The sequence below is a fragment of the Rhinoraja longicauda genome, chromosome 7 (assembly GCF_053455715.1).
Source record: "Rhinoraja longicauda isolate Sanriku21f chromosome 7, sRhiLon1.1, whole genome shotgun sequence".
Lineage (NCBI taxonomy): Eukaryota > Metazoa > Chordata > Chondrichthyes > Rajiformes > Arhynchobatidae > Rhinoraja > Rhinoraja longicauda.
The window spans coordinates 27,719,704-27,732,126 of record NC_135959.1 but is presented as its reverse complement, the minus strand read 5'-3'; the positions used below and the strand labels follow the sequence as shown (position 1 = coordinate 27,732,126).

At 41.7% G+C, this 12,423-nt stretch overlaps 1 protein-coding gene across 2 annotated transcripts in view; it reads right to left on the bottom strand.

The window, feature by feature from the left end:
• LOC144595159 (LIM domain only protein 7-like) overlaps positions 1-12,423 on the bottom strand; it is a 210,896-nt gene that overhangs the window by 116,735 nt on the left and 81,738 nt on the right. The gene's annotated exons all lie outside the window — the stretch shown is intronic.

Genomic DNA, 12,423 nt, shown 5'->3' with positions numbered 1-12,423 from the left:
GGTGTGTTATGATGGCTCATTGCTTATGAGCATTTGGTAAAGAAATCTTACTAAGGCAAGAAAAAAAGTCAGGTTAATAAATGGTTAAAATTAAACAGATTCCCAAATCTATTTATTGATCACTTTAGGTCAGAGCACACGAGAACATTTTTTTTCTATCTAATTTGGACTTTGAAATTGAAAAAGTACAGACTTTGAAATGGAAAAGTATGCCAAAAACAATTCCTTTGCAAATATTTCTATTGTAGCCTTCAATTTCAAAATTAATACATGCTCTTGCTAGCCCAATAAACAAAAACAAGCGACTTCTTTAAAGCAAAGTGGGTTGAAATTTATAACCATTTCAGAATCATATGCAATCCTTAATTACAAGCTACTAAAATGTTTCATTTTTCAAAGAATTATAATTAAAACTTTTGACCTATTTGTTCAAAATACATTTGGGCATGTCATGGCTTGCTTTGAAAATCTTTATTCATCATTCATATGGAACAACATGTCACATCGACTCAACATAGCACAACCTTTCTACAAATGTTCCCCAACAAAAGCCAAATGCTGAAATAGACAAGTACAGAGTTGAACTGATTTTTTGTTGATCCATGACTGATACTACAAAACAAAGACTGAAAACAGGTCCACCTTCATTTTTGATCTGACAGAAGATCAATAGCAACCATTTGTTTGCTTGGTAAATACTGCCCATGTGCCAAAGACTTTGTTTTCCACAAGCAGGATAAGATGGTTCCTATTGGTATATCATTATCATTAATATATGTGGTAAACTAATGATGAGAAAATTAGGATTATTATTTTACCAGTTTTCTCTCTCAATAAAACACTGCAAAGAACTGCTTTGCAAAGATTCAAATGAGGCATTCCCTATTTCTAATCTGAAAACTTTAACATTTCCAAAGAGTCTTTCAAATTTGAGAGAGGGAAGAATGGCTGAGAAAGGGATTTGTAAATTGATGCAAGAAATAAATTGGCATGCTTCAGCTCAAAGCTGTTATACAAGTTATTTTATTAGTTACAAAGCTCCAAAGAGACCAACAGGGCAAATATTTGTTATTTGTTTTATCCACCAACACACATGATTTGATCTGAATGAACACTGCTTCTGAAATTCAAGTCCATTGAAGTTAGTGGAACCAAAATTCATAAGTCTGGTTCAATGTGCATTTATTATGCAACAAAAGCTTTTCACTGTACCTCGGTACACATGACAATAAACTAAACTGAACTTATTACTGCATTAGTACAGATAACAAATAGGGGTTCTGCTTAGGGAGCGATAAGTTGCTCTCCTTCCTATTTTAAAACTTTCTTTTAATGGTTTTTAATTCTTTTAATTACACAACACAAGTCAGGGTTATTTAAAATCATTTTTAAATAAGTAACGCTTAATCATTTAAATTATATTGCTTTTTCCCTAATTTCCTAATGTCTCTGATTATCAGAGACACAAAGAAACAGTATGAAGGTCTTTGGTCGTCAGAGTTGTCAAGAGGGCAGCCCAGGGACAGGGCTGCAGTTTCTGTGACCTTTGACCCAGCTACCACCCATGAAGCACAATGTCCCCACAATACAGTCATTGCAGTTTTACCAGCAGGAAAACTTGATGATCCTGGCCATGAATATCTTGGTTGCAACTTGCGACAAGACTTTAGAGATACAGCGTGGAAACAGGCCCTTCGGTCCACCAAGTCCGTGCCGACCAGCAATCACCCCGTGCACTTGCACTATCCCACACACTCGGGACAATTTACAATTTTACCAAAGCCATTTAAGCTACAATCTGTACGTCTTTGGAGTGTGGAAGAAAACCAGAGCACCCGGAGAAAACCCACATGTACAAACTTCATGCAGACGGCACCCATAGTCAGGATCAAACCCTGTTCTGTGGCTCCGTAAGGCAGCAGCCCTGCCGCTACGTCACTGTGCCACCCTGTAACCAGAATTAAATAAGACTAAATGACATTATGCCTCCTGACCATCATATCCTCTTTAACCCTAAAAGATTCACAGTGCAATGGTCAAAGAATATTTTGCTATATTGACAGTGTGTATTACTATGTCATATATTTAATCTATATCATATTGTGGCAATGGCAAAACCCAAGCAGTTCAACAGCAGCCCATTGATCACTGTGCTTGATTTGTGCATTGGTCTCGATGCTAACCTCTACCGCATAATGTAATAGACGATGTCGACTGGATATACTGCAGTAACACACAAAGGATATTTCAAAAGGCACCTCCCTACAGTGTAAGCAAGAAGGCACCAGGGTAACACCATCAGCTTCAAATCGCACTCTGTTATGTCTAAAATCACTAGCAGCCATTTTTAACATGCTTTGACCTCTCTCGGTTTTGCTTGGGATTTATGGTAATATATGAAAATGACAAAGTCTTCAGGAACCTTGTGGCAAATTAAGGGACACTTTAACTCAGACCCCACAATTGTTGACTGTCGATGTAATATTCAAGGAGTAAACAACCCCATTCAGTTCTGTAAGTATAAGAAAATAACTGCAGATGCTGGTACAAATCGAAGGTGTTTATTCACAAAATGCTGGAGTACCTCAGCAGGTCAGGCAGCATCTCAGGAGAGAAGGAATGGGTGACGTTTCGGGTCAAGACCCTTCTTCAGACTGATGTCAGGGGGCGGGATAAAGGAAGGATATAGGTGGAGACAGGAAGATAGAGGGAGATCTGGGAAGGGGGAGGGGAAGAGAGGGACTGTGGTCTGTTGGTTTTCAGGATCATATTTCTTGAAAATATTTACAGATCCTGGAATGTCCAAACTAATAGCACCTTCAGAAGCACCTTCTCAACAAGCAATACAACAGACCAGCAGAAGACACACCACTTTCTAGAGGGCATCAAGAACGGATTAATGAACACAAACAACCACAAGTTGAAATTAGATCCGTTATCAAGCAGAAGGCATTTGCATTAACTGTAGAAGTACTGATATAAAGACCTCCTTGCACATATAATTCCTCTGATTTTCAAGGTAATTCTGAAGAATATTTATATTTGCACAAAACACGGGAGACCATTCAGCCTACTGAGTCTATCCCAACTCTAAGAGTAATTCCATTAATCCAAGTCCCCTATTTCCTTGTTGTCTGTTATTTTCAAAATTCCATTACCAACATATCAGCAGTAAGGTCAATTTAGTAGTCAAAAGCACATTCTTGAAACATGAGAGAAAAACAGAGAAGTTACAGGAATCACATTGTGCAAACTCCACACAACTAGAGGTTCGAAACAGAGTGCCTGGAGTCCAGAGACTCCAATAGCAATCACTACCATCATGTCATCACCAATATTACTAAGCCAGCAGAGACATAAAGTGCTGGAGTAACATAGAAACATAGAAAATAGGTGCAGGAGGAGCCAGCACCGCCACTCATTGTCCCCTTCGAGCCAGCACCGCCATTCATTGCATCATGGCTGGTCATCCACAATCAATAACCCGTGCCTGCCTTCTCCCTGTATCCCTTGATTCCACCAGCTCCTAGAGCTCTATCGAACTCTCTTTTAAATTCATCCAGTGAATTGGCCTCCACTGCCTTCTGTGGCAGAGAATTCCACAAATTCACAACTCCCTGGGTGAAAAAGATTCTTCTCATCTCAGTTTTAAATGGCCTCCCCCTTATTCTTAAACTGTGGCCCCTGTTCTGGACTCCAACATTGGAAACACTTTTCCTGCATCTAGCTTGTCCAGTCCTTTTATAATTTTATACGTCTCTATAAGAGCCCCTCTCATCCTTCTAAACTCCAGTGAATACAAGCCCAGTCTTTCCGCATATGACAGTCCCTCCATCCCAGGGATTGACTTCGTGAACCTACGCTGTACTGCCTCAATAACAAGGACGTCCTTCCTCAAATTAGGAGACCAAAACTGCACACAATACTCCAGATGTGGTCTCACCAGGGCCCTATACAACTGCAGAAGGTACTTCTTTGCTCCTGTACTTTAATCCTCTTGTTATTAAAGCTAACATGACATTAGCTTTCTTCCTGCCTGCTGTACCTGCAAGCTTACTTTCAGTGACTGGTGTACAAGGACACCAAGGTCTCGTTGCACTTCCCCATTATCTAATCTGACACCATTGAGACAATAACCTGCCTCCTTGTTTTTGCTGCCAAAGTGGATAACCTCACATTTATCTACATTATACTGCATCTGCCATGCATCTGCCCACTCACTCAACCTGTCCAAGTCACCCTGCAACCTCCTAACATCCTCTTCGCAGTTCACACTGCCACCCAGCTTTGTGTCACCTGCAAACTTGCTAGTGTTACTTTTAATTCCATCATTCAAATCGTTAACATATATTGTAGATAGTTGCAGTCCCACCACCGAGCCTTGTGGCACTCAACGCCACTGCCTGCCATTCTGAAAAGGACCCGTTTATTCCTACTCTTTGCTTCTTGTCTTCCAACCAATTCTCTATCCATGTCAATACCCTACCCCCACTACCATGTGCTCTAATTTTGCTCACCAACCTCCCGTGTGGGACTTTATCAAAGGCTTTCTGAAAGTCTAGATACACGACATCCTTCATCCATTTTACACTCCTTCATCCATTTTACTTGTCACATCAAAAAATTCTAGATTAGTCAAGCTGGATTTCCCCTTCATAAATCCATGCTGACTTGTATCAATCCTTTTACTGCTATCCAAATGCGCCGTTATTACCTCTTTAAGAATTGACTACAGCATCTTCCCCACCACCATTGTCAGGCTAACTGGTCTATAATTCCACATTTTCTCTCTCGCTTCTTTCTTGAAAAGTGGGGTAACATTAGCTACCCTCCAATCCACAGGAACTGATCCTGAATCTATTGAACATTGGAAAATTATCACCAATGCGTCCACGATTTCCAGAGCCACCTCCTTGAGTACCCTGGGATGCAGACCATCAGGCCCTGGGGATTTATCAGCCTTCAGTCCCATCAGTCTACCCAATACTATTTCTCACATAATGCAAATTTCTTTCAGTTCCTCTGTCTCCCTAGACCCTCTGTCCTTTAGTACATCTGGGAGATTGTTTGTGTCTTCCTTAGTGAAGACAGATCCGAAGTACCTGTTCAACTCTTCTGCCATTTCCTTGTTACCCATAATCATTTCACCCGTTTCTGCCTTCAAGGGACCCACATTTGTCTTTACTAATCTTTTTCTCTTAACATATCTAAAGAAGCTTTTACTGTCCTCCTTTATATTCTTGGCCAGCTTCGCTTCGCACCTCATCATTTCAGCCCGTATTGCCCTTTTTGCTACTTCCTGTTGTCTTTTGAAGGTTGCCCAATCCTCTGGCTTTTCGCTACTCTATGCTATCTTATACATCTTTTCTTTTAGTTTTATTCCATCTCTAACTTCCCTTGTCAGCCACGGTTGCCTCGTGCTCCCCTGAGAATCTTTCTTCCTCTTTGGACTGAAATGATCCTGCATCTTCTGGATTATGCCAAGAAATTCCTGCCATTGCTATTCCACCGTCATTCCTGCTAGGATCCTTTTCCATTTGACCTTGGCCAGCTCCTCTCTCATTCCTTCATAGTTCCCTTTGTTCAACTGCAACACTGACATTCCTGGTTTAACCTTCTCCCTCTCAAATTGCAGATTAAAACTAATCATATTATGGTCACTACCTCCAAGCAGTTCCTTTACCTTGAGTTCCCATTAAATCTGGTTCATTGGACAACACTAAATCCAGAATTGCCTTCTCTCTGGTAGGCTCCAGTACAAGCTGCTTTAGGAATCCATCTCGGAGGCACTCTACAAGCACCCTTTCTTGGGCTTCAGAACCAACCTGATTTTCCCAGTCTACCTGCATATTGAAATCCCCCATAACTACAGTGGCATTACCTTTGTTACATGCCAATTTTAACTTCTGCTGTAACTTGCACCCTATATCCAGGCTACTGTTTGGGGGTCTGCAGATAACTTCCATTAGTGTCTTTTTACCTTTACAATTCCTCAACTCTATCCACAGTGACTCTACATCGTCAGTCCCAATGTCACCCCTTGCAAGGGACTGAATTTCATCCCTCACCAACAGAGCTACCCCACCTCCTCTGCCCACCTGCCTGTCCTTTCTATAGGACGTATAACCCTGAGTATTTAGTTCCCAGTCCTGATCCTTCTGCAGCCACGTCTCTGTAATCCCCACAATGTCATACCTAACAATCTCTAACTGAGCCTCAAGCTCATCCACTTTACTTCTTATGTTTCATCCATTCATATATAGTACTTTTAATCCTTTGCTCATCTCACCTTTCACATTGATTCCTATTACACTTGGCCATTTTCTCCTATTCCTTCGTGAGCTTTCTGTCCCGTTAATTCTGGGGTCTTTCTTAATTTTTCCTATACTCTCTTTCCCTTTAACTCCATCCTTGTCTATCCCATTTGAAACACCCCCAAGTAATTCAACATGTCTGGAGAAAAAGGATGGGTGACGTTTTAGATCGGGACCTTTCTTCAGATCCTTTCTACACATTTTGTTTACTAAACCAGCACGGTAGTTCATTATCCCACTGCTGCTTACTGGATCCTGCTCAATGCAGATGGGTTGATGCATTTCTTGCAGAAGAACGGCGGCCATTTTATAATGCTGAAAACTGCATGACAGGAAATGTATCAACCAACCTGCACAGAGCAAGATCCAGCAAATGGTCACGGCATAAGGAACTGACAGTTTAGATTGGTGGCAATGGTCGAGGACTACATACTGTACCTGCCCTTCAATATGGTGCCATGGAACCTTTTATGTCTAACTGAGAGATAGACAACCTCTGGGGTTATCACTTCAGCAAGAAGAAAAGTGGAGTAGAAATTTATAAAGTCATCTTCTGATTAATTTATTTATTTACATATCCTTAAGATATAAATAACCCATTCCTTCTCTCCTGAGATGCTGCCTGACCTGCTGAGTTACTCCAGCATTTTGTGAAATAAACACCTTAAGATATAGGAGGTCACTAGGTACATCAAGAACATGCTGGGGAAATCATGCTCCTTCACTTATTTCATTGTAAACCAATCTCTCATGCGTATCTCTGATTCTCCCACCAGCCACCTACAATAAGCACAACTTGCAGGAGCCAATCAATCCACACATCTGTGGGACGCGAGAAGAATCACACACATTCACAGGGAAAATTTGCAAACAGTACCCGATGTCAGCATTAAACCCAAATCACCAGGGTGGCACAGTGGCATAGCAGTAGAGTTGTTGCCTTACAGCGCCAAGAGACCCGGGTTCGATCTTCACTGCAGCTACTAGTCTGTATGGAGTTTGTACTTTCTTCCCATGACCTTTCATGGGTTTTCTCCGGTTACTTCCCGCACTTCAAAAATGTACAAATTTGTAGATTAATTGGCTTGGTATAATTGTAATTTGTAGGATAGTATTAGTGTGCGGGGATCGCTGGTCGGTGCTGACTCGGTGGGCGGAAGGGCTTGCTTCCACAGTGTACTCTAAACTAAACTAAAAATCACCAGAACGGCAGCCCAACACTACCTGCCGCAGTGCCATCTCATAATTGTGCTACCTGCTTCTAACTTTACCTTGCATCCCAGTTTGATCCTGGTTCTGTTTGGGGAGTGGAGAGATGTTATGCAGTGCAGTACAATAAAAGAAAAACCCTGCAAAGTGTGTCACAACAAAGAAGACTTGAAACCTCTGTTTGAATTAGAAGTCATTGGCAATCTTCAATAGAATCAACACAAAACAAGCCATCAGGATCAGTCAAACAGAAAGGTACAGGGACAACAAGACTGCAGTCCTAAAGAAGGAGTGCAACTACACAGGATTGAAAATGCCATTGTGTCAGATAACGTGAGTTTTCTGTTGGGTGTGTCATCCTAATGCATACTTTCCTCTTCTCCTATTATGAGAAACAAGTCAAACATTTATTTTTCTGCTGTCTCCACCCACGTCTGGCTTGGGGCGAGAGTCCACGGATGCCAAATTTTCAATGGTACATTGCGTCAATATGTTAATCAAGAGTGATACTTGACAGCGTGTTATTCAACATCGCAGCCCTGCCTAAACCTGTCTTCCGAACATTGTCAAAAGAACCCCAGACAATGTGAAGGAGAAAGAACAACTAATTGCTAATGAAATTGGAACAGGGTACAAAAATCTTACCGCAATGGTAATGAACGATTGCTTAACCTTGCAAGGTCTAGAAAAACAGCAGCGTAAAATGCAAAGAGGGGTACAGGCAGAGCGAGGAGCAAAAACTGTCTAGATTCATTGTTCACTTCCCACCAGCTCAAGCAAGAAGGAAGCAGTACTGGACATAATACTCAGGGGTAAGTGGGAGAAGCAATTGGGGAACAATGATCATAAAATTCGGTATACGTTTGTTATGGAAAAGAATCAAGGTGCAGTCAAAATGGAAAAGGACTATCTTCAAAAGAGATCGGAAGTAAATGTGTAGGATTCAAGATCCAACTGGTGCAACCAAAGGCAGACCATCCTAAAGCCAACAGCCCAGGTACATTCAAGGCACATTCTCAAAAAAATGGTAAATTCACACGTTCTCGGTACATTTTTCCAATAATGTGGAAGTGATGTGGAAAGATTCTCACATCAAATGCCATATTTTTCAACGGAGCACAGGATAAACAAGGAAATGGCCTTAGCTTTATTCTGCGGCCCTGATCTGAAGCACCCGATCGTAAAATGCCTTACTTTTTTCTCCTAAGGGAATTTATCCCTAACATCTAACGTCAACAGTTTATACACCAAATCAAGACAATACCACGATGGTACTGGATGAATTATACCCAATCGTCATCTCTCTTTAGTCAGCAAACCTTGATGTGCTACTCATTACTGCCAATGATTTTAATCACACAAATTTCAGGATGACAGCTCCCGAATACCATCAGCATGTCTCCTGCCCATGTGGGATGTTCATTTCTAGAGCACTGCTGCAGTTGAGTACAATCAAGTACACCCATTGCTTCATCCTATGCCCTGATTTTGACCATTCTGATCATCTGTCAATGCTTCTCCTGCGGGTTTACAGACAGAGATTGAAGCACGAGGCACTAACAGAGGCACTGTTTAAGAAACAGTTAGACAGGTACATGGATAGGACAGGTTTGGAGGGATATGGACCAAATGCAGACAGGTGGGACGAGTGTAGCTGGGACATGTTGGCCGGGTGTGGGCAAGTTGGGCCGAAGGGCCTTTTTTCACACTGTTTCACTCTATGACTCTATAACAAAAGGAATAATAGATGTGGTCTAAAGAGTCTGAGGGTCTACTTCAAGACTGCTTTGATCAGCGGACTGGAACATTTCTAAGACTATATCATCCAGCCTGAATAAGTACCCTTGTCTTCATCAGTTTTCTCAGAAACCCATTGATGAGTGGGCAGATGCATGGCATATCCAGTTTATTGTGGATAAATGTGAGGTTATTCACTTTGGTGGTAAGAGCAGGCAGGCAGATTATTATCTGAATGGTGTCAAGTTAGGAAATGGGAAGTACAAAGAGATCTGGGTGTCCTTGTTCATCAGTCACTTAAAGTTAGCATGCAGGTACAGCAGGCAGTGAAGAAAGCCAATGGAATGTTGGCCTTCATAACAAGAGTAGTTGAGTATAGGAGCAAAGAGGTCCTTCTGCAGTTGTACAGGGCCCTAGTGAGACCGCACCTGGAGTACTGTGTGCAGTTTTGGTCTCCAAATTTGAGGAAGGATATTCTTGCTATTGAGGGCGTGCAGCGTAGGTTTACTAGGTTAATTCCCGAAATGGAGGGACTATCATATGTTGAAAGACTGGAGCGACTAGGCTTGTATACACTGGAATTTAGAAGGATGAGAGGAGATCTTATCGAAACGTATAAGATTATTAAGGGGTTGGACACGTTAGAGGCAGGAAACATGTTCCCAATGTTGGGAGAGTCCAGAACAAGGGGCCACAGTTTAAGAATAAGGGGTAGGCCATTTAGAACTGAGATGAGGAAAAACTTTTTCAGTCAGAGAGTTGTGAATCTGTGGAATTCTCTGCCTCAGAAGGCAGTGGAGGCCAATTCTCTGAATGCATTCAAGAGAGAGATAGATAGAGCTCTTAAGGATAGCGGAGTCAGGGGGTATGGGGAGAAGGCAGGAACGGGGTACAGATTGAGAATGATCAGCCATGATCACATTGAATGGCGGTGCTGGCTCGAAGGGCTGAATGGCCTCCTCCTGCACCTATTGTCTATCTTGCCTAGAAGTGCGTTCTAGGACATGACTGCTTTCTATCTAAAAAACTTACCCGCACCTCTCCATTAAACTTTTCCCCTCGCAACTTATAGCTATGCCCTCTGGTCTTGGACATTTCCACCTGGGTAAAAACTTCAGACTTTCGGCTTTATCTATGCCTCTCATTATTTTAAATACTTCTATTACCTCCCCTCAGTCTCCAAGTCTATCCAACCTCTCCCTAAAGTTGAAACCCTCCAAATCAGGCAGCATTTTGGTAAACCTCCTCTGCACCCTCTCCAAATCCGCCACATCTTTCCTGTAATGCAGAAACCAGAATTGCATGCAATACTCCAATCGCGACCAAACAAAAGCCCTATAGAGCTGTGTCGTGACTTCCTGACTCGCATATTCATTGCCCCTAGCAATGAAGGCAAGCATACCATAAACCTTCTTAACCATTCTACCTGCTTGTGTTGCAGTCACCCAAGTAGGAAGTGCTACTGCATTGTTCTTTTATTATGTCTTTTTCTGTAATTTAAAATCAGGCCAATCTTAGGTGGTGATCGAGACAATGGTTTAAAAACTCAGTTTCCACTGCATTCATAGAACCCTGTCCTGTTACCACCTTCGTATTTATCAAGGAATACCTTACAATAAGTGATCTCATCATGCCAGACTATGGAAGAATTCTTACATTAAAAAGTGAAACAAATTATAGTTTTGTACAGTGGTGAAATGTGTGCCTGGGTCGTTGAACGCATTAAAAAAATTGCAACTTTATTCCTTTCATTCTGGTCAGAGTTTAAAGGCCCAAGAGATTGGAAGCGATTAAGATACTTGCAGAGGGGGAAGGTTGCTGGGTTATAACCATGCCTTTGTTTCTCAGACAGCCCTCTCACTCGTTTGGAATGCTTGCGTGTGACGAAGCCTGTTGGTAAAACCATACCCAGTCCAAGATGATGACCTCAGACATTTAACCATAGTCGGTGACCTTGACTGCAGTACTGAATACATCATTTCTTTGATAAACAGCGTAAAATAACTTTATTGAGTGACACCTAATTTTTAGATTGTTATTGGAGCAAGCTACCTGGTGAATTTGCTCATTTTAAATCACAATGTCAGTCTATTTCAAAAAAAATAAAAACACCTGACACCATCCCTTCCCTTCACCCCACCCCAAAACAAGCTATGCTTTCCGTTTCTTATCAGTGGTTCTGCATCATCAAACAGGGTGGGACGATTTAAAGTAAAGCAGTGTCTCTGTTGGGACACCGTGTTAGTGCTAACAATGTAGAGGGATTCACAGTCTTGGCGCATTATTCTTAGACACTCTACACAGCTTTGAAAGGGGTTGTGCACAAGGGCATCGAGTTGCACAATGTTGTGGAGTATCAGTTTAAATCAGGTTGAGATTGTATCCTTTAAATTAAGGAATTAACCTACAAAAGACTCGTCATCTGCGGATTGATTTAACAGGGTTAAATGTGTTCTCTCTCGCAGGCACTAGTTCAGTGTTGTCTATGTTTCAAACCCTGCCTTGAAAATTTGTTTTGTCACTGGAGACAATTTTCAGAAGCAAGAGTTGAATACACAGATGCCCCAATGTTGTTCGTTGAAGGCTGCTGATCCAAAAATAATTGAGCGCTAAATAATATCTATCACCAGAACTGGAAGATGCACCAAAGATAGAAATAAAGATATTATGCAAAAACTGGCACGTCCGTAAAAATAATCAAAGTCATGAAAATCGAGACCACAGATCTGATCAGCCACAATCTGATTAAATAATCGAGACAATTTGCCGAGCTGCCTGGCCTACCCCTGCTCCTAATTTACATACAAATCAGTTTGCCAACGCTGACAGTCGGAAACAAGAAAGACACAAAAAGCTGGAGTAACTCAGCGGGACAGGCAGCATTGATGTTTTGGGTCATGGCCCTTCTTCAGACTGATCATCAGTGGAGAGAGAGATACAGAGATAAGAAAGTGTAGGGTGTCAAAACGAGACAACGGGACGAAGAATGGAGAATAGATAGAGAAGAAAACAACAATGCAAACAGAGATAAAATGTAATCGAGGACAGTCAGACTGGTCAGAGATCTGGGAAGGGGAGGGAATGGAGAGAGAGGGAAAGCAAGAGTTACTTGAAGTTAGATAAGTCAATATTCATACTGCTGGGGTGTAATCTGCCCAAACGA